We start from the raw sequence: 22,284 nt of genomic DNA on the forward strand, positions 1-22,284 counted from the left end.
AATACTGATTGTTTGTTTGTTTCTACAAGATTACACACTAAGTTTACATAAACTCACCCTTTTTGTTTAATGTGCACAGGTAATCCCTAGACTTAGATGGATCGGTGCGACAGAGGACTCAGCGGTGACCACAATAATTTTTGGACTTTATGGTTTTCAATTTACGATTTATAATTTGATTATTATTGATTATTTGGGTTGTAATTTAAGGACCCTCTGGGACTTTGGTTTTAAATTTGGCTTTTTATTTATTTATTTTACTTTACGGATTTATACCTACTAGTCGTAGGAAATTCAATTTTCAAAAATTTAAAAGTATTTTTTAAACGTATGATCACTTAAACTGTTTTATTAAAGCTTCTGCAACAAAGGATGTTTCAAAACAAATGTTTTAAATGAATAAAGATGACTTCTAAGTTCTAAAAAAGGTTTACTAAAGATAATAACATGGAATGTTTTGACCGTAACAACGAGGTTTCAAAAACACTATCGTGTGACATTGCCAAATATGACCATAACGTCTAGGTCGGGTTTGGGGTGTTATATAAGAACTCATAGTCACCATACCTCGTATGGAAAGTTGTCTTCGGTACATCACTTTCTTTTACCTACAACTGATAGTAACCTGATCTTAAGTTAATCTTCGAGAATATAGAAGCTCCTCTCAACTGATCAAACAAATTGTCAATGCGAGGCAATGGATATTTGTTTTTAATTGTTACCTTATTCAGCTGCCGGTAATCAATACAAAGTCGCATATAGTCATATTTCTTCTTAACAAATAATACTGGAGCTCCACACGGTGATATGCTCGGTCGAATAAAACCACGATCTAATAAGTCTTGCAACTGTATCTTCAGCTCCTTTAACTCTGTAGGTGACATTTGGTACTGGGGTATGGATATTGTAACTGTACCCGGATAAACCTCTATTGCAAATTCAACCTCTTTGTCAGGTGGTAAACCCAGTAATTCTTCGGGAAATACATCAAGAAACTCGCAAACTATCCGAATTTTACTGCACTGGCTTCCAACTGAATCTGAATTAATAACATATGCCAAATTTGCTGAACAACCCTGCTGCAGTAATTTATTAGCCTTTATTACTGAAATAGTACATGCTGGCCCATTAGTACGGATGCCATTTACTTCAATTCGATTTCCACCTTCTGTCTGAATACTGAATTTCTTTATATAGCAATTCAAAATCATTCCATATTTAGATAATCAATCCATCCCCAGTATTATATCAAAATCTCCAAACAGTATAATCAACAAGTCAACAGGGAAAGTTTCATTCTATATATTCAACGGGCATCTCGAACATACTTGATTTACTAATACTGTTTACCCCAATAGACTCGACACCTCTATAGACACTCTAGACATCTTAGATTTTAATTTCCCCAATTCAACTAGTTTTGAATTTATATAGGAGTGTGAAGATCTGGGATCAATCAAAGTATAAACAGGCTCAGAATACAATAAAAATATGCCTGTTACTACGTCGTGGGCATTGCTTTCTTCACAAGTTTTGACCACATAGGCTCTGGCTGGTACTCTGGCCTCAGACTACTGGGTAACAATGTCACTGCTCCTTCGAATGCCTCCTCATCTGGATACCGAACCACCTCTGCCTGAACCTTTGCCTCTAGCAGTAGACACTGATCTCTGTGATACAAGAGGAGTAACATTTTTATTCTTCGGACAGTCCTTAACAAAATGCTCTATCGACCCGCAACTAAAACAGCTTCCAGTCACTTTCCAACAATCACCCAAATGTTTCTTCCCGCAATGTCCACATTCTGGAATGTCTACATCCTGGGGTAGACCTCTTACACTAGTAGTAGATACCATCGTCTGTTTTCCCCGGCTTCTACCACCTCTGTCCGATCTAAAACTGGATCTCCATCCACCTTGAGATTCCTTTGATCTTTTTGGCTGAGGATTCAAACCGGTAATTCCCATACGTTTCCCGGTTGGTCTAACAACTTTAATCTTTTTGTCGAGGCCCAGAACTTATTCCACCATTTTGGCTCGTTCAATCAAATCTACAAAATTAGTAATACGGTGAGATACCAACTGTACCTTGATCTCGTCTCGCAAACCCTGTAAAAATCTTTTGCAACTATCAACTTTTGTTGGTATAAATTTTAAGGTGTATCTATTGAGTCTCGAGAATTCCCTCTCATAATCTATTACTGACATATCACCCTGTTGTAGTATTAAAAACTCCTGCTTCTTGTCTTCGATATACATCTCTCCGATATATTTCTTTTGAAACTCTTTCTGAAATAGGTCCCATGTTATCTCATCGTCCAGTAAATGTCGAACCACTGGTTCCCACCATAAATAAGTTTCCCCTTATAGCAATGATACAGCACAAATCAAACACTCCTTGGGGGTACAATCAATTTGCTATAAAATTCTTTTAGGCTGCCTTTGGTTCACCGTTTAATGCCAGTGAGATGCACTTGGGCTACCAACCTCACTGGCAACCTGTTTGGTTGAGCATTTCTGTAACGCCCCAATTTTCGGGAATACTGTGAATGTTGACAAAATTTCATGCTTTAATTTTGTCATTTGTGAGTGAAATTATGAAATAGGACCTATGTGAAAATGTTTGAAAATGCTATAGGCTAAATTGAAGTGACCAAATAAATAGGAGTGCAAAATAGGAGGATTTGCATGACAAACCTCCCATTTTACATGAAGTGGCCAGCCATCATGTTGTTGTAGACAAAATGTGCACTTGATATCCATAATTTATAGTACAAATTGATACAAATTGATAATAGGTTAGGTAAATGTTCCATGATAATAGGTTAGGTAAATGTTCCATGATAATGGGTTAGGTAAATGTTTCATGATAATGGGTTAGGTAAATGTTTCATGATAAGAATTTCATGTCTTTTGTACTAAAGAATTAAATGGATGAAATATGAAGTTTTATTAAAAGAAAAAGGGGTGAAAAGAACAAAGTTTTGTCCATCTTTGTTCATCATAGCTGAAAGTTAGAGAAGAGAAAGGAGAGGAGAAAGCTCTTGAGTATTCGGTCATTAGGAGGAGGAAAATTGAAGGTAAGTTCTTGGTATCTTGCTTCTATCTTGATGTTCATGAGTTCTTCTTGATTCTACCTTATCTCTTGAAGCATATTTTGGTTTTTAGTTGTGTTGTGAGCATTTAGTCATGAATTAAAATGAAGGAAATGGTTGTTGTTTCATGTTCTTTTGATGAAAAAAAATGGAAGATAGGTGAAGTTGAGCCAAACAAATGAGCATGCATGTGCCTTAGATGTTAAAGGGAAAAATCAGCTAACATGTTGTGCTTTAAAATGATGAAATGGAGATTATTCTTAAGTAAAATCATAGATATGTGATGATTTATTGGTGATATACATGTTTAAATAACATACATGCAAGGTATGTGTGAAAGAGTGATTTGGTAATAAATCTGCTTGGGACAGCAGCAGTAACGTAACTTTGGAAAATCACCATAAATTGTGGGAGATGAATTAGAAGCTGAATAAATTATGTAATTAAAGCTTATTGAGTCTAGTTTCTAATGAAATAAATAAGAACATATTTTGAATTCTGTACAATGAGAAATTTGATTCGTAATGAAGAGTGGTCAGATTAGTCAAACAGTGAAACATAGGAAACTTTGAGAAAAATCTGGTATTGATTGGCTAAACCAAAAATTCTGAAAATTTTATGGATAGAAGATATATGAGTCTATTTTCAGGGAAAATTAATGGAACTTGATTTGGAGTTTCGTAGCTCCAGTTATAAATAATTTAGTGACTGTTGCTCAGGAAGACAGCTTGCAGTGAAATTATGATTATGTGGTAAACATTGACAAAAATTTGTTAATGAGTTGCTTATTGATTTCTTATAAGCTTACTATGATCTGTAGGTGTGGTTGGGCAAATATTGTAAGGGGTTAATACGTAGTTTGTATTTGAATAGTTAGATTAACGTGTTAGTATTCCAATTGTAGACGGTTCGTATGTGGATCTCGTCAGCATAACGTCACAAACAGGTGTGTAACTAACACCCTCTTTCTTAGTCTAGATCGGCAAAAGCCGAAAAGTCGAAATGCCGAAAACCGGTATTTTGTAGATTTGCGAGTGTGCGAATGCTCGTGAGGTAAATCGATTAATGTTTTTGGTAAGCTGCAATGTTTGGACTGCAAAGTGCATGATTTACGTGCCCTCGATATTTTTGGGCTTAATGGGCCAAAATTGGAATGATGGGCCAACGGGCCCAATTCGGTAAGAACCCTCGGTATGTGATTCTGTTAGTACGTGAAAAGTAAGAATATGCATGAAAAACCCTAAAATAGATAAATTACTAAAATACCTTTAAAAGTGGAAAATTTACGTTTACCCTAAGAGATAAATTACCGAAATCTAGGGTTAAATTGACCTAAATGCATGTTTGACTGTTGTTATTTACTGCATGCCATGTTGTTATTATCTGATGCATGGGATGGGATATTGACGGAGGAAGTACTGAAAGTGGCTTGTCCACATCTTGGAGGCTTTGCCTCAATTTATCGTTAACCCGACCGGCAAGGTCGCAACTATGGAGTGTTAATGGGTGGGTTAAGCTATTCCCACATGGAGTGTATGGCTGGTACGGTGGAGTGTAGTGGTTGGTGGGTTGAGTAGTCTCCCAAATGGGCTTGCATATGCTTACTGATGTTGCATGTATTTTGAAATGGGCCTATGGGCCATCTGTTATCTAAATAAGGGCTAAGGCCCGGTTTATTGTAATGAAAAGGGCTCGGTCCGATTACCATGTTACTTGAATGGGCTTAGGCCCAATAGGCTTGAGTGACTTAGGCTTTGAATGGGTTTTCCTTACACACTGAGTTTCACCCTTTTATTTTCATCCACGCAGAAATCCCCAACCATAGTGGGCTTGGAGTCGTGAGGGAATTTGAGTGGCCACCGTTCGAAAGTTTGATTTTCTTCGGTGAACTAGACATCCTTTTATTTACGTTTGAAGTTTTGGGCTTTTAAATGTAATAAGGCCGCTTAATTATTTTGATGGTTTTAATATGTATTACTAAGATAGGTAATACTTATTTTAACTGTTGAAATTGGATAGCTTTAGGCGTTTTCAAAAAAACAACAATTGATTTCAAAATAACACGACAACAAGCAAAGCTTACGCAATGAAAGTATTTTCCAAAATTAATCACTTTTCCTAAAATGACTTAATCAAATCGGTTTTCTAGAAATATCCATGACGTTAAGGTGTGGCAATGGCGATATGCATGTCTAGGATTGGATCCGAAGGAGCTTGGTACTTAAGCGATCGATGGACTCACCACCTATTTTTCGGTTTCCTACACGGTGCGACTTCCATTCACTTTAACCTTTAATGAATTAATCTTTTGAACATCAAATACGATTTTACGGACTTAGAATGGAAATTTTTTTTTACGTTTTTGATGTGGCATGCCGGATCCGGCCATAACTTCTGGGCCGGGTTTGGGGTGCTACAATTTCAGTGCAACCAAAATTAATTTTCACCATACTGATATCCCAAAAACCAACTGGAGCTGAAAGCAGTCGTAAGTTCACTGGTGCAGCGGAGGTATTACTTTTATTTATTAATTTACCATTTTATCCTTGAAAGTTTCTTTATCAATCTTATTTTTTTCTAGATTTGGCAGCCAAATTTTGCTGATAACAGGGAAGAAAAACCTCTGCTGCAAGCTGTGTCAACTCCTCCTCAATCGAGGACCGATAAGCCTGTGATTGTAAGTGTTAAGCTCAAATTTATCCCTTTGGTTTCTTCTTGATGCTTTCTGTATGTCATTTCTTTTCATTCTTTCATTTCTTTACCCTTTTTTATGTTTTTATTTCTACTGGAATGTTGGGGGTCTATACCTAACTTTGAGATTTCTACTTGTATGGGTTGCAAGCTGAGATTTCTACTTGTATGGGTCTGTACTTAACAGTGAGATTTCTACTTGTATAGGTATCAAACCCCCCTTGTCTCCCAATCTACTTTCTCCCCTATGGCTTATGCTTTTATGTAAAAATCCCTCATTTTTTCCATCCTTAAGACAGACTTCATTTATTGAGCCAACTTCATCATCTTTCTTTGACCATGGCATCGGTTAGTTCTTCTTCTTCTTTTTCTTTCTTTTTTTAATTGATTTCTCCATTTGCAATATGATTTTTGTTCATAGTTTCTTTTCTGCTGTTTCTTTTGTTCCAAACTTTGGGTTTTCTTCATTTCTTTGTTGATCCAACAATTGGTGTAACTTTCTGCTTATTCTAAGACTGAGGTTAATTGGATCCTTGGGAAGTACTTAATTAGAGATGGATTTTTTTATTAATGAGCTAATACTGCAGAAAAAATTGAATGGAGACTTGAATTTATGGGAATAAAGACAAAGAAAATTGATTGTAGTTTGCCAACATTAATAGCAAATTAGCAATTATAGCTTTTAATCCTTTAGGTGTTTCATCTTTCGCTTAGGCAGCAGTGTTGTTGAGGCTTAAGGGTGTTGCGTATGTATAACTTTTAGTTTAGTCTCCCATTTTAGGGTTTTAATAAAACTTTTAATTTGCCAAAAAAAATCAAGGTTTTTGCTTCCATTATAAATTAATGCAATTTTGAAACTTTAAGGAATACTCCTGTTGTCTGTTGCAAGGCTGGAAATCAATAGAGACCTTTGAAACTCCCCTTTTTCTGATTTTGAGAAACTATCGATATCTGAATCGTCCCAAAGAGGTATTTCTTTTCCCGATTAAATTATGTTAAGAATAGATTGCATGTTCATTCCTGGACTTTATGCTAAGCGTCTAGCTTAAAGTTGATGTTGAAACAAAAACAAAATCCAAGTATATAATGTGATTAAGCCCATGTGCATTGGATTATTACAAGCAATAAGTTATAAGCATGAATAACTAGAGTTTCGAACCCCATCTTTGGGCCTAGGCACTATATTCACCCCAAAAACCCATTTTGTGGTGAATCACAGAGGCAGTAGTCATGTTTGTGGTGTGTGAGTTGGTAGTGGTTTACTTACTGGTATCACTATTTCTCCATAACTACATCTTTCTACTGATGATATATTTTCTAAAGTTTATGCCATACTTGGCTTATATCTTATAATCCATCAATACATCAACATGTTCATTGGGCTAGTTTGGAGCTAAATGAACTCAGGTAACTAGATTGGTATGCAATCTTAGATATGATATGCAATCTTAGAAGATATGATTTTGTAATCTTAGAGATTTAATTTGTAGATACCTTTTAATCTTAACCGTTGATGTAATTGATCTGTACCGTTGGATTTGAGGAGGTTTAACTATAAATAGAGGCCTCTCCCTTCATTGTAAACACACTTGAGTTTTGGGAAGCAATAAGAATTCTTGAGAGCATTCACTCAAATTTCTCTTCCTCTTGCGTTCTTACTCTCTGTGGTTTGTTCTTATTTTATTCTTCGTCTATCTTAGTTTTTCAACCTTTTTTTATTTTAATTTCTTCATTTTTCAAATATGTATATTTATTCCTATCTTTTATACATTTGATTATGTATTTTATATATTATAATATTTAACCTTTTTATATAGTTTATTTTCAAATATATATTTTCTATGCATGTATATATACTATATTATCATTTCATGTATTTTGAACTATTGCATTATATTTTTATAATTTGTAAATGTTCTATTTATTCATTTTTTAGTGTATGTCATTTATCTTATTTGTGCATAGTTCCATTTTTTTATATGCTATGTTTAATTATTTCTTTTATGTGCTATTTTATGATATATATTGTTGTATAATTTTGCATGTATTATGTTTTTCTTTTAGTTTACTCATGTTTTTATTTGTTTATTATCTTATATTTACCTAGTATGATTTTTTTATTAAACGTATGTTCATGTAATTTAGTTTTGTCTTCATGATATTATTTATGTTTGTATGGAAATGTTAGAATATTTTGTACATCTATGCTTCATGATGCATTAATATGTCATCCTAAAATGTCATTTAAAATAATATTCCAAGGTTTTTTAAAAAAATAAAAGGCAATGCTTGATGTTTGGAAACTTTGAGAAAGGTAGTGCCTAACTTCATTGGGTTGCGACTTTTCTCGTTGAATTGAATAGTCAAGCACCCTTCTAAGTGATTTTGAGTTTTCAAAACTTAAACAATTATTTCAAGATTTCAAAACATAGTGTCCTAACTTACTGGATATGGCGTTTTGTTGTTTCGAGATAGAAATTTTCGAAAGACGAGCTTAGTTTCAAAGGTTTTAAAATGTTGCGTCCTAACTTACTGGATGTGATGTTTTGACTCGTTTGAAATAAGTGAGCCTTAGTTTTCAAAATTGAAACATTCTAATTAAAAGAGGTTTACATCTTAAAACTTTCAAATTTCCAACATTAAAGACACTTGATAATCAATTAGGTACCAATTTTTGGGCGTTACGAGGGTGCTAACCCTTCCTCGTACATAATCGACTCCTGAATCCATTTTCTCGACTTTCGTAGACCAAAATTAATGTTTTAAAACAAAACATTTTATAAGGTGATCCAATCACACCTAAAAAGATTGGTGGCGACTCCCGTTTTCGTTTTTCTTAAAGTCGATTCCCATTTTCCAAAACTCGATTTAAAAATGGTTTTAAAAATGGTTTCGACAGCTTGGCGACTCCACTGGGGACTAATAAGAGAGTCATGCCGTGTAATTGATTATCTCTTGTCTTAATGTCGGAAATTAAAAATTTTAAAATTTAATCCTCTTTGCATTACATGTGTTTGTATTATTGCATGTGTTGCTATATTCTGATATGCATTGCATTTGCATGACTGTTGTGGTCACACCCTTAAGTGGGAGTGAGAAGCTACGCCTTCGTGAGGTTTTCGCCTCCGTGCAGGATAGTGGATCACTTTCAGGATACATCCGTACCTATGGTTTCGTGAGATTTTCATCTCCGTGTAGCCATAGGGAAATGTATTCCCTTGAACTGAACTCGATTCAAATGAGCCTATAATGGGTAAGGATCGAGGAATTTGCTGGTTCGGGTACCTCAAACTTTAGAAACAAACCACATATAGAAAAACTGTAAGAGATCAATATAGATAGAATTATACTTAGGTTATCTTTGTGTTTATTAATATCATATGATACTGACTGTTTTCTTTCTTTTGTGCATGTCATTTTGCATTTAAAAGGTATCGATTCACGGTCAGTTTCTAAGTTAGAAAGTTTTATTATGGAGAACAGACTTCTTGATAGAATGGAGGGCAACGCTAACGTCCATAAATGGTCAAAGGAAACGCTGAAGGATACACATCAGAATTATGGGATTACACTCGCATCAGCGTGACGCAAAATAATCTCCAGGAGTTAAAGGAAATATGGGATCAATGGAGTAATGAAGCCAAGCAGTTATTCTACAATAACTAAGGGGACTTGCAGTATTTGCTTGACAAGAGGATAGATGAGCAATTCAAAGTGAGTGTGGGAGTATTGATGGACACTTCTACCATTATAGCATTTCTCTTTCATATGAAGACGGTTGCCATGTGGATGGTAAGGGTATTGGAAGAAAAGTGATTGATAGAGTGCATGAAACCTACAAAAATGAGTTGGATGGAAAGAATTTTGCCTATGATGGTAAAAAGCTCATTTACTATAGGACCGCTACCAAACAACAAGCTTGAGTTTACTGTTGTACTTATCAGAAACAATGGAAATGCAAGCCCCGATGGCCTGGATAGCTCAAGTAAGTGTGAAAGAAAGCGATTAAAGAAGACCGTATCATACAAAGACCTTTAGAGATTAGCTATGCTGCGAAGGTACCGAGGCAGGATGCTCTGCGTGGGTAGAAATCTGAAAGCTCTCGAGAAACATTGAGGATATAGGATATTATTTTAAGGTAGCACACTGCAGAATGGGATACCTACCTGTTCGCTAATCTATCTCAAAATAATCAGAACAACTTCATAGGTATTGGAGGAGGTGCCCTTAGCTGCACGGATTACCCCATGGGTGAGGTCGTAGCTCAAACTCAGGAGGCAGCTGATTATTTACAGACATTGGCAGCACAGGCTGACATATTGAGCACCAATATGAGCTACAATCTGATCGTGGCCAAGAGTTTGTTTTGTTGTTAAAACTTTAGGCATTAGGGCGAAAGCGTATTTGTAATCCATTTATATGTAAAGATATTCTTTTTCTAAATAAAGTTTTCTAAATAAGATTGAATCGAGATCGATACCTTTTGCATTCATTTGCATCTTATAGCATTTCATTGCATCATTTGCATTCAAAATTAAAAAAAGACCCTAATTAGTTAAAGTTATTAAAAAGAGAAAGAAAAAGAGAGAGAGAGAAGAGGGTCACGGCTGAGTGAAAAAAAAGTTGAATGGGAATTAACGACATCCCCTTACATATCCCCGACTTTTGTGTCAGGAGGGATAGCTTACTCGGAGAATAGGGTGTTTGGAAATGAAAATCATCCCATCAATGTCATACATGAAGAAGGGACTGAACAAAGAAACCTTGAGGGCATTCGCCCTTACGAACCGGGAAGTTCTTTAAACAATTAGACTGCAGAAGAACTTCCTGTAATCTTTAGAAGTTTTACGGAGTAATATTCAGAACACTCTTGTTGCTCTAAAGCCTAGGAGTAATGAGATTTCTTTTGAGAAGTGAGCTCATGTTCAGACATTTTTATTTTCAATAAAACATACTTTTATTATTTATACGAGTAAATATTCTTTCATTCTGATTCTTTTGACCTTTGACATTCTTTATAAATTTTCATTTCATGTAAATAGTCATTCTTGAATTCATTTATTCCTTGTATATTCTTTTGTGTGCCTATCATAGATCCCTAGATATCAATGACACGAACAACGATACTCTGATTCGAGTTCCTTTTGAGTGCGATATGTGTTTAGAGGAATCTCAAGACTTTGAAGGTGAAATTGTGACTTGTTTCGAATTTGTTGAAAATGGTTTTACCCCATGAAGTGGTGGTAGGAAATATAGCCTTAGAGGAAGGAAAGATTACGAAATTGGAATTAGGCGAGGAGACAAAACAAGACCTTGTTGAGACTATTATGGGAATTCAAAAATGTGGTCCAAAGACGCATGCAGGAGGATTTGCAATTGCCAGGATAAACATGAGGTTTTGGGGCACTGTTGGTCCACCATGGAAAGCGATCGCATCAGTTGTACAATGAATGCCAAATTTAAAGGAGTCAAGACTTATGGGGCATGTATGTTATAGACCCGAGCTCGTCAAAAGTTTCAAGCTGACAATGACTTATCTTTGTGGACATCAACTACTCCATTAAGAGGGGGAGATAGCTTCATATGCCAATATTACAAAGTCAAAAGTCATCCATTTCAAAAAAAAAGATTATATATAACTGTACAATGCCAAAAGTTTGCAGTCTTTTCAAAGATAATGCGCCATACCACAGTATAACAAAGGTTGCCAAAAGAAAAGAAAAAGAAGAAAAAAACAAATTACAGAAGATGACCGAGACTGGTAAAAATTGGCATAAGAAACTACCGCCTACTCTCTATGCTTACGCTGGGGCAAACACCTTTAATTCCAGTTGTTTCAAAGGTTCCAACCATCATCCTTGGAATGGGTGCATTGTTTGGCTTTCCTGAGCAGTCTGATGTGCCGTCAATAGCCGCGATGGTTAGCTCCAGGCGGTGGCCATTGATTTCCAACTATGAGGCATCAGGCTGTACATAGTCTCTGAAGCTTAAAATGATAGATTCTTTCTTCAAAACCAGTTTCTGACAAAGTGGATGACGGTATCATGAAGGAAGCTCTCTTAGACTTCTATACAAGTTCAGGGAAGAGGAAACTTGATCAAATCATTATTTTTAGGGATGGGGTTAGCAAGTCTCAATTCAATCAAGTTTTGATCAAGTTATTGAGGCTTGCAAGTTCCTTGACAAGAAGTGGAACCCTAAAGATTGTGGTTATTGTTGTACGAAAAACCATCATACCAAGTTTTTTCAGCAGGGATCTCCTGACAATGTGCTACATGGTACTGTCATTGACAACAAAGTATGCCATCCAAAGAACAATGATTTTTACCTTGGTACCCATGCTGGAATGATTGGAATCACGAGGCAGACCCACTATCATGTTCTCTTAGACCAGGCTGGGTTTTCAGCTGATGATCTGCAAGAGTTTGTTCATTCTCTATCCTATATGTATCAAAGAAGCACCGCAGCCCTATTTTTTGTGGCTCCTATTTGCTACGCTTATTTGGCAGCTTCACAGTTGGGGGCAATTTATGAAGATTAGGGATGCTTCAGAAACATCATCGAGTCATGGTGGGATGTATGCTCCGGGAGTAATCTCTGTACCTCAGCTTTCCAAGTTGAAGGATAAATTCAGCAACTTCATTCTTGTCTGCTGAGAATCATTGAACCATCTTTTTGTAGGGTTTGACAAACAATAGCCAGGACTACCGCTCGGGCAATCCCTTTCTCATGGGTTTATGAATCAAGATTTTTCCTCCAAGCTTTGATGGAGTCAAGAATTGAACACCTCTAGTAAACTTAACTTGAAAGTATTCATCCTAAGAAAATGTACCAAGAATGGATGACACAGACTTATGACAAAGAAGGTTCGTCCAAAAGAATTTCATAAAGGAAACCTTGTGCTGAAAGAGATCCTTCCCATGCAAAAGGATGCAGAATTGGGAAGGGCCATATGTTGTGAAGAGGGCTTTCTCTAGAGGTGCACTGATTTTGACAAGAAATTGATAGGAAGAATTTATCAGATCCAGTGAATTCGGACTCGGTCAAGAAGTACTTTGTCCGAAGGAGAAGGAAGCCAAGGTGAAAACCATAAAGGGCACTTTGGGACTTCTATTTCAAAAAAAGAGGAAAAAGAAAAGAAAAGAGAAAAATAAATAAAAGAAAAATAGAGAGGCCAAGGTGAAAACCCGCAAAGGGCGCCTTGAGACCAAAAGGGTTTTGACTTGAAAACCCGAAAGGGCAGCTCAAATTTGGAAAGTCATGCAGTGGCCTTGCTATACTGGATTCGACGAGAAGTGAAGTATGTTACATATCGAGGCATCAGCGAATTACTTTGGATCTTTTAAACACATGTTGAACTCAAGAAAGTCTTCATGGAGCTGGTGTATAGACGCTCAAGCGGCGGTATCTGGGGCATTTGATTTCTATCCTATTTACTATCTTTGGATTCTTTTTCTTCGTAAAGATATGTTCTCAAGTTAATCTTTTTGCATTCCTTCCAATAATTTGTCCAAATCTAATTATCCTCATGATCAATTTATTTGTCTCCCATTATTCATAAAGCATGTTGCATTGAAATAATGATAGATGAACTAAAATATCTTCACAAATGAAGTTTTGCTTATTACTCTGGAAATTTCTAGATAATACAAGAAACTGAAACAAGACAATTGTTTAAGGAATTTCCATATGTATGGGTTGGAAATACTCAAGAGATTTTCTTCTTCAGTCCAAAAGGTGGTTGGACGTTTTAAGCAATATTGATCTTGAGAAAGGATCATTTCATAAACATCTTCAGTGGGTCGTAACATTTGGGGAATGGTACAGTAAACTAAATTGATGGAGAAGATTCGAAGCATACGAGCAGAGTATGATTGATATGTCGAGAAGAACGAGGTGGAAAGCTCGATAGATGAATGAGTGATGACGTCAGAAATAGGAGTTATTTTCATAAACATTTTGCATCATAATATGTCTAATTAGGAGCATTTGACTCATTTCGATCATGGCATCTTAATTTTTTGGAATAAGCATAAATTCCAGAAAATCAATTCTCTGTGGATTCCCCATTGGACAATGTAGCAAGATTGATTGAAAATTACAAAATTCAGCGTCTTAATCCCCTAGCAAGAGGGTAACAAAGTTAAATTTGCAGATCTTATCTCCTAAGCAGTAGTGGAGAAGATCAAGACTCGCCTTAATCCCTAAGCGGTAGGGTAATGAGTTAAATTTGTAGATCTTATCTCCCTAAGCAAGAGTGGAGCGGATCGAAGACTCGCCTTAATCCCTAAGCGGTAGGGTAACAGAGTTAAATTTGCAGATCTTATCTCCTAGCAAGTAGTGGAGTAGATCAAGACTCGCCTTAATCCCCTAAGCAAGAGAGTGAGTTCGCAGATCTTATCTCCTAGCGATGCAGAGCAGATCGACGACGACTCGCCTTAATCCCCTAAGCAGTAGGGTAACAGGTTAAATTTGCAGATCTTATCTCCCTAAGCAGTAGTGGAATAGATCGAAGACCCGCCTTAATCCCCTAAGTAATAGGGTAACAGGTTAAATTTACAGATCTTATCCTTAAGCAGTAGCAGAGCAGATCGAAGACGATGCACCTTAACCCCCTAAGCAGTAGGGTCCAAGATGATTTGGTATCTCTGTAATGACAGGGAACAAGTCGAAGATAGCAAATCGGGCATCTCTATATTCGACGGAGAGCAGATCGAAGACATAGCAGATCTAACCTTCGGATGTTTTCGCATCGAAGCAGATCCAAAATGATTTGGCATCCCTGTGTTTACAGGGAACAGATCGAAGGCATAGCAGATCTAATATTCTTGTGCTTACAGCGAAGCAGATCAAAGATTTTAACATGGCATCCCTGTGTTTATAGGGAACAAGTTGAAGATAGCAGATTTGGCATCCTTGTGTTTACAGGGAACAGATCGAAGACATAGCAGATCTGACATTCCTGTGCTTACAACGAAGCAGATCGAAGATTTCAGCATGGCATCCCTGTGTTTATAGGGAACAAATCGAAGAAATAGATTTGGCATCTCCATATTCGACAAAGAGCAGATCGAAGACATAGCAGATCTAACCTTCGGATGTTTTCACATCGAAGTAGATCCAAGATGATTTGGCATCCTTGCATTGACAAGGAGCAGATCAAAGACATAGCAGATTTACCTTTTACGTGTTTACGCTGAAGCAGATCTAAGATGATTTGGCATCTCTGTACTGTCAGAGAACAAATCGAAGAAACAGATTTGGCATCTCCATATTCAACAGAGAGTAGATCGAAGACATAGTAGATCTGACCTTCATTGAAGCAGATCCAAGATGATTTGGCATCTCTGTATTAGACGAGGAGCAGATCGAAGACACAGTAGATCTGACCTTCATTGAAGCAGATCAAAGATGATTTGGCATCTCTGTATTAGACGGAGAGTAGATCGAAGACATAATAGATTGGACCTTCATTGAAGCAGATCCAAGATGATTTGGCATCTCTGTATTATATGGGGAGCAGATCGAAGACACAGCAGATCTGACCTTCATTGAAGCAGATCCAAGATGATTTGGCATCTCTATATTAGACGGGGAGCAGATCGAAGACATAACAGATTGGACCTTCATTGAAGCAAATCCAAGATGATTTGGCATCTCTGTATTAGACGAGGAGCAAATCGGAGATAACAGATTTGGCATCTCTGTATTAGACGGGGAGCAGATTGAAGAAGTAGATTTCGCGTCTCTGTATTAGACGGGGAGCAGATCGAAGATAACAGATTTGGCGTCTCTGTATTAGACGAGGAGCAGATCAAATATAGCAGATATCGCCTTCCTAAGTTGCAGTGAAGCAGATTGAAGCCGTCAAGAGGCCATTTAAAGAAGATCAAGGATCAAGAACTCAAGACTCGGCGAGCCCGGGCAAAATTGGTCCTTTTATAGTCTTTGCTCTATTCCTGTTACACAAAGAATGAGCAAAGAGGGCAGTATGAGACACTCAATTTTTCACGGCCCGAAATAAGTCCAAAAACCAAAATAATAAACCCAAAAAAAAAAACAAAGTCCAAGTCCAAAATTACAAATATAATTTGGCCCGATCAGAATGGCCCATTACTTGAAAAGATTTAAGGTCCATCTACAAGCTTGACTCATATGGAAATATAATCTTCAATGATATGCAACCTTAGATATGTTATGCAATCTTAGATATGATATGCAATCTTAGATATGATACAATCTTAGATATGATATGCAATCTTAGAAGATATGATTTTGTAATCTTACAGATTTAATTTGTAGATACCTTTTAATCTTAACCGTTGATGTAATTGATCTGTACCATTGGATTTGAGGAGGTTTAACTATAAATAGAGGCCTCTCCCTTCATTGTAAACACACTTGAGTTTTGGGAAGCAATAAGAATTCTTGAGAGCATTCACTCAAATTTCTCTCCCTCTTGCGTTCTTACTCTCTGTGGTTTGTTCTTATTTTATTCTTCGTCTATCTTAGTTTTTCAACCTTTTTTTATTTTAATTTCTTCATTTTTCAAATATGTATATTTATTCCTATCTTTTATACATTTGATTATGTATTTTATATATTATAATATTTAACCTTTTTATATAGTTTATTTTCAAATATATATTTTCTATGCATGTATATATATTATATTATCATTTCATGTATTTTGAACTATTGCATTATATTTTTATAATTTGTAAATGTTCTATTTATTCATTTTTTAGTGTATGTCATTTATCTTATTTGTGCATAGTTTCATTTTTTATATGCTATGTTTAATTATTTCTTTTATGTGTTATTTTATGATATATATTGTTTTATAATTTTTCATGTATTATGCTTTTCTTTTAGTTTACTCATGTTTTTATTTGTTTATTATCTTATATTTACCTAGTATGATTTTTTTATTAAATGTATGTTCATGTTATTTAGTTTTGTCTTAATGATATTATTTATGTTTGTATGGAAATGTTAAAATATTTTGTACATCTATGCTTCATGATGCATTAATATGTCATCCTAAAACTTCATTTAAAATAATATTCCAAGGTTTTTTTTAAAAAAAAATAAAAGGCAATGCTTGATGTTTGGAAACTTCGAGAAAGGTAGTGCCCTAACTTACTGGGTTGCGACTTTTCTCGTTGAATTCGAATAGTCAAGCACCCTTCTAAGTGATTTTGAGTTTTCAAAACTTAAACAATTATTTCGAGATTTCAAAACATAGTGTCCTAACTTACTGGACATGGCGTTTTGTTGTTTCGAGATAGAAATTTTCGAAAGACGAGCTTAGTTTCGAAGGTTTTTAAATGTTGCATCCTAACTTACTGGATGTGATGTTTTGACTCGTTTGAAATAAGTGAGCCTTAGTTTTCAAAATTGAGACATTCTAATTAAAAGAGGTTTGCATCTTAAAACTTTCAAATTAAAGACACTTCATAATCAATTAGGTACCAATTTTTGGGTGTTACGAGGGTGCTAACCCTTCCTCATACGTAACTGACTCCCGAATCTGTTTTCTCGACTTTCGTAGACCAAAATTAATGTTTTAAAACAAAACATTTTATAAGGTGATCCAATCACACCTAAAAAGATTGGTGGCGACTCTCGTTTTCGTTTTTCTTAAAGTCGATTCTCATTTTCCAAAACTCGATTTAAAAATAGTTTTAAAAATGGTTTCGACAACTATCATTAAAGAAAAAGCTTCTTTTAGGAATTTTATGGCTCTTGATCAGGACTACCAGAAAAATAAAAGGGGGGGAGTATAACATTCAAAGAGAAAGCAATGGGTAGATAAAACAAGATGGCTATAATTAATAGTCATATTGAGAATCCAAATCTTGAGTTGATTCTGGTGACGCGAGCCAGCCAGCAAATGGCTACAATTAAAGGGAATATAAAGAATCCAGATCCTAATTTTATCACTATAGAATGCTGATCAGGGTGAGACCCTAAAATCTAATCAAAGTAGCTGATAGGAATAGATAGGAAGTTGTTCAGTTTTTTATTTAAGAACATCAGAAATCAACCTCTGCTACATGAAAATTGAATTAAATATGAAATGAAAATTGATTGCAGAGATTTTAGATAAACATCTAATCTAATCTAATCTAATCTAATCTAATCTAATGATTGTAGCTTAAGAATTGAATTGAATATTCCAGGTTTCAATTAATAAACAATCCCAGCATTGTATCTTCCTGTGCTAAATGATCAAGAAAATAATAAAGGGATCAAGAAAATAATCTATTTACCATGGAATATTCCCTGAAAATAATAAACAATCCCAGCATTGTACTTAAACCATCTTTCTTTTGATACAATATAATTTTTTCCACTACAAATTATATTAAATATAGAGTGTTGAAATAAATTTATAAACAATAGTTATATTAGCTCATGAAAATATAATTGCATCACCAACTATAATTGCAACTATAATCATAATCAACATGCTTAAATGTAATAATTTTAATTTTAATGTATGACCTCTATTGTTTCATTATTAAAAAATAGAGGTTTATGTTTTTTATTATACTTCTATTTTATTTGGTAAAAAATAAAGACTAAACTAATTAAAATAATAAAACAAAAATTAAATCGATCCAAAATTTAAGATTACTCAAAGAATGAGTTAATTGCACTAGAAATCTTTAGACCATGACATTTATTCTAAGTTGGTCCTCAAATTTTAAAATATTCTAATTACATGTTTAAATTATTTATATTATATAAATCAAATCTTTTCGTTACTAAAATTAAATGTGACATAATTTAAAATAAAAGCTTTAAAGAAGATTGATATTATAAAAGTGAATGTTATGAAAATCTTGATTATGAGGTTTTTGAAGTTTTTACTGAAAGCATATTTCACTCTCTTTTCTTAACTTCATTTTTAGTTATAAATTTTAAAAATTAAGCAACATTTTACTTTTATGTCATATGATTTTGCATGTCATTTAATGATTAAATTAAAAATAAAAAAATGAAAATACCTAATTGATATAACATAAATAGTTTGAGAATATAATTAAAATGTTTTGAAATTTAAGAACCAATTTAAAGAATGCTTTGGTGCAATTAGGTCTTTAAAGAAAATTGTCTGAAACCCTATATGTTAAATACTATATTTTAACTTTCTTTTTTTGTCTGAAACCCTCCTGTATCTAGTAAATTGAATCAAGTTGAACCTTTAAACGAGATAAATATTTTTTTTTTCTACAGTCTCCACCTATCTCCCAAATACCAATCATCCATTGAGTAATAAATTCAATTATTAGCTCAATAACAATTGACACTTAAAACATAGCGCTCAAATAGATTATAGGTCATAGCTCATAATCAGTTATCTGTTGGTCATCACAGTTGTTTCAAGAAAAGAAATCAAGACTTTATCTTTGGTTATAGTTTTATCACATTGATGTATTGGACAAAGCAATTCTTGATGACTAATGTTGCTAAGAAAAACATAAGGAATGAAGTTTGCTTACACTTTTGAAAAGATAGTCATAATCAATTATCTTTTCTATATCCTCGTTATTGTTTACCATGGATCTTTGAGAATTTTTTCTTTAGTGTTCATCTTATGGCTTTCATCTTTTTGTGATGTGTTATTCTTAAATTTTATGAAACTATATTATTTCATCTAATTATATATTTATGGTTTTATGCCGGTTGACATTTAAAATCAAAATAATAAAAATAGATGGTAAAGACATAAAAATTTGTGGAGGGAGATAGTACCTTAGCAACAAAAGCTGTTTGGGATGATGAGCTGACGTTGATATTTTGTGAACTTTATGTGAATGAAGTCAATGCTGGTAATAGACCGACAACTCATCTGAACTCAAAAGGATGGGAAAATGTCGTTGCTCCTTTTCAAGCAAAAACACAAAAAAATTATGGAAAACCTCAATTGAAAAATAAGTGGGATACATTAAAAAAGGAATAGAGGTTATGGAGGGAGTTGCTTAAGGAATCTACAGGTATTGGATGGTGTCCATCTAAAAAGATGGTCGATGCTACCGAAGAATGGTGGGTTGAAAAAATACAGGTTAGTGTTAACTTTATCATTATTTTAATGCATAAAGTTTATTGAAATTAATAATTTACAAATATAAAAATATGAGTATAACATTTAACATTTAACATGTTTTGTAGGAAAATCCTGATTTTAAAGGATTTAAGAAGAAAGGAATTGAACCATGATTGAATGATTTAATGTGGTAAATATTTGGTGGCATTGTAGCCACTGGAGAGAATGCATGGGCACCTTCGTCTGGTGTTCTTCCAAGTGGGGTTCCTATGGGAGATGATACACCTAATGAGGGATTTGGTGATTTAGATGAAAATAGTAATGAGAATGAAGGTATCCCTCCTAATGAGGTACCATCAAACCCTTCTCATGAAACTCCTAATCGAAGAACGGAAACACTTGGGGTTGTACACGGTAAAGGAAAAAAATCAAGTTCAAGTAGAAAATCATCAAGAAATTTATTAGCTACTCATATTGAGAAATTGTGTAAGAGTATGGCTAGTCCAAGGAAGTCAGTGAATGAAATTATTTTTCCTCACACTCAATATACTATTTCAGGATGCTTTGTGTGATTTGGGAGATGAAATTCCAAAAAAAGATGAACTGTACTATTTTGCCATCAAAATGTTCCAAATACTAGTGAAACGAAGAGTGTTTTTGAACTTAGATCCAGATGTTAGGGTTTGGTGGCTTCAACGTGAGTATGCTAAACAAAATCCAATTGCATCATTTTCATCCTTGGTAGCAACATCCTCATATCCCTTCCAACCGTACCATCCACCACCTCCACCATAAGCTCCTTAGAATTATCATTATAATATAACTATACTACTTTTTTATATGTAAAACTAATGTATGATCTACTTTTTTATATGTAAAACTAATGTATGATATTTTTTATGTTTGGTATTTTTATGCTATGCTTTTATTCAATTTTTTGTGTTGTATAAAATGTCACAAGTTATTAATTTATTTTATTTGATTACTTTTTCAGGTTATGGATGAATTTAACAATATGTATAATAGTTTTTATCTGAATTATGATACCCCTGAATTAAGTGAAGAAGCTCAACGAAGAATAGCCACAATTGTTATACAAGTTGAGCACAACAATTATCATGAAGAGGAATAACAAGTGTTAAGCAGTGTATTGGTACACCATGGAACTTATTTCACTATGCAACCGTGTATGGATTCAAATTATACAGGTCAAATGTGGGTGGACTAAGTATTAAATGGGCATGATGATCGTTGCATGAATAGTTTTAGGATGCCAAAAAATATATTTCACAGCTTGTTGCATAAATTGCAAACAAATTATGGATTAACGCATGGGAAGGTATCTGCGATGGAGAAGTTAGCATTATCATTGTATATTCTTGGAAATAGAGAATCAACTTCAAATACAGTAAAGTGATTTCAACGATTTAGGGAAACTGTTAGTTGAATTTTTACTGATATGTTGCATATATTTGTTCGAATAGGAATAGACACAATTAAACCCACTGAAGGTCAATTCGAGGAAGTACCGAACCATATTTGACATGATACAAGATATTGGCCTCACTTTAAGGTAAAATTTACACAATCTTTATATTTTTAAAATATAAATTATTTCTAACTTTTATCTCATTACTTGTATTTATTTTAAAGGATTGTATTGGGGCCATAAATGGAACACACATAAAAGTATGCATTTCGCCTTCTTGTCAAATACCTTATATCGGACGGAAAGGTGAGCCAACTCAAAATATTATGACAATTTGTGACTTCAACATGTGCTTTATTTTTGCATTTTCTGGTTGGGAAGGAACAACACATGACAGTAGAATTTTTTTGCACGCACATAGAAAACAAGAGTTAAAGTTTCCACACCCTCTACCAAGTTGAACTTTAATTTTTTAATTAATCTTTACATAAAAACAATATTAAAATTTTTAATTTATTTTTAAACTTGATATTATGTTTTACTTTTTTGTAGGAAAATATTATCTTGTGGATTCAGGATATCCACAATTGGCAGGTTTTCTAGGTCCATATAGGGGGAACGATATCATTTACCTGACTTTCGTCGAGGTAATCATCGAGCATCTGGAAAAAAAAAGAAATCTTTAATCATGCCCATTCTTCGTTATGCTCTGTGATTGAACGGACATTTGGAGTGTGGAAAAAAATGGCCAATATTAAGAGATATTCCAAGCTATTCATTCGACAAGCAAGTTTTAATAGTTATTGCAACAATGGTTTTGCATAATTACATTCGAAGACATGCTTGGTCAAATGACGAGGGTTTTTGACAATTTGAGAATATACCTGACATGCCAATCTCTTCAGGCCATTTTGATAGAAGTGAATCGAGTTCTTCTAACAGTGAAAGTGTAACACCCCGAACCCGAGACCGTTACCGGAGTCGAACACGAGGTGATAACCGACTAATTCATTT

General features: G+C 34.5%; 1 long non-coding RNA gene across 1 annotated transcript in view; it reads left to right on the forward strand.

The window, feature by feature from the left end:
• Positions 1-2,926: 2,926 nt before the first annotated feature.
• LOC128280753 (uncharacterized) overlaps positions 2,927-22,284 on the forward strand; it is a 110,713-nt gene continuing 91,355 nt past the window's right edge. The window contains exon 1 of the long non-coding RNA XR_008270885.1: positions 2,927-3,079. This is a non-coding gene — a long non-coding RNA (uncharacterized LOC128280753). The remainder of the gene's footprint in view (positions 3,080-22,284) is intronic.

The sequence above is a fragment of the Gossypium arboreum genome, chromosome 9 (genome assembly GCF_025698485.1).
Source record: "Gossypium arboreum isolate Shixiya-1 chromosome 9, ASM2569848v2, whole genome shotgun sequence".
In the NCBI taxonomy this organism is placed as follows: domain Eukaryota; kingdom Viridiplantae; phylum Streptophyta; class Magnoliopsida; order Malvales; family Malvaceae; genus Gossypium; species Gossypium arboreum.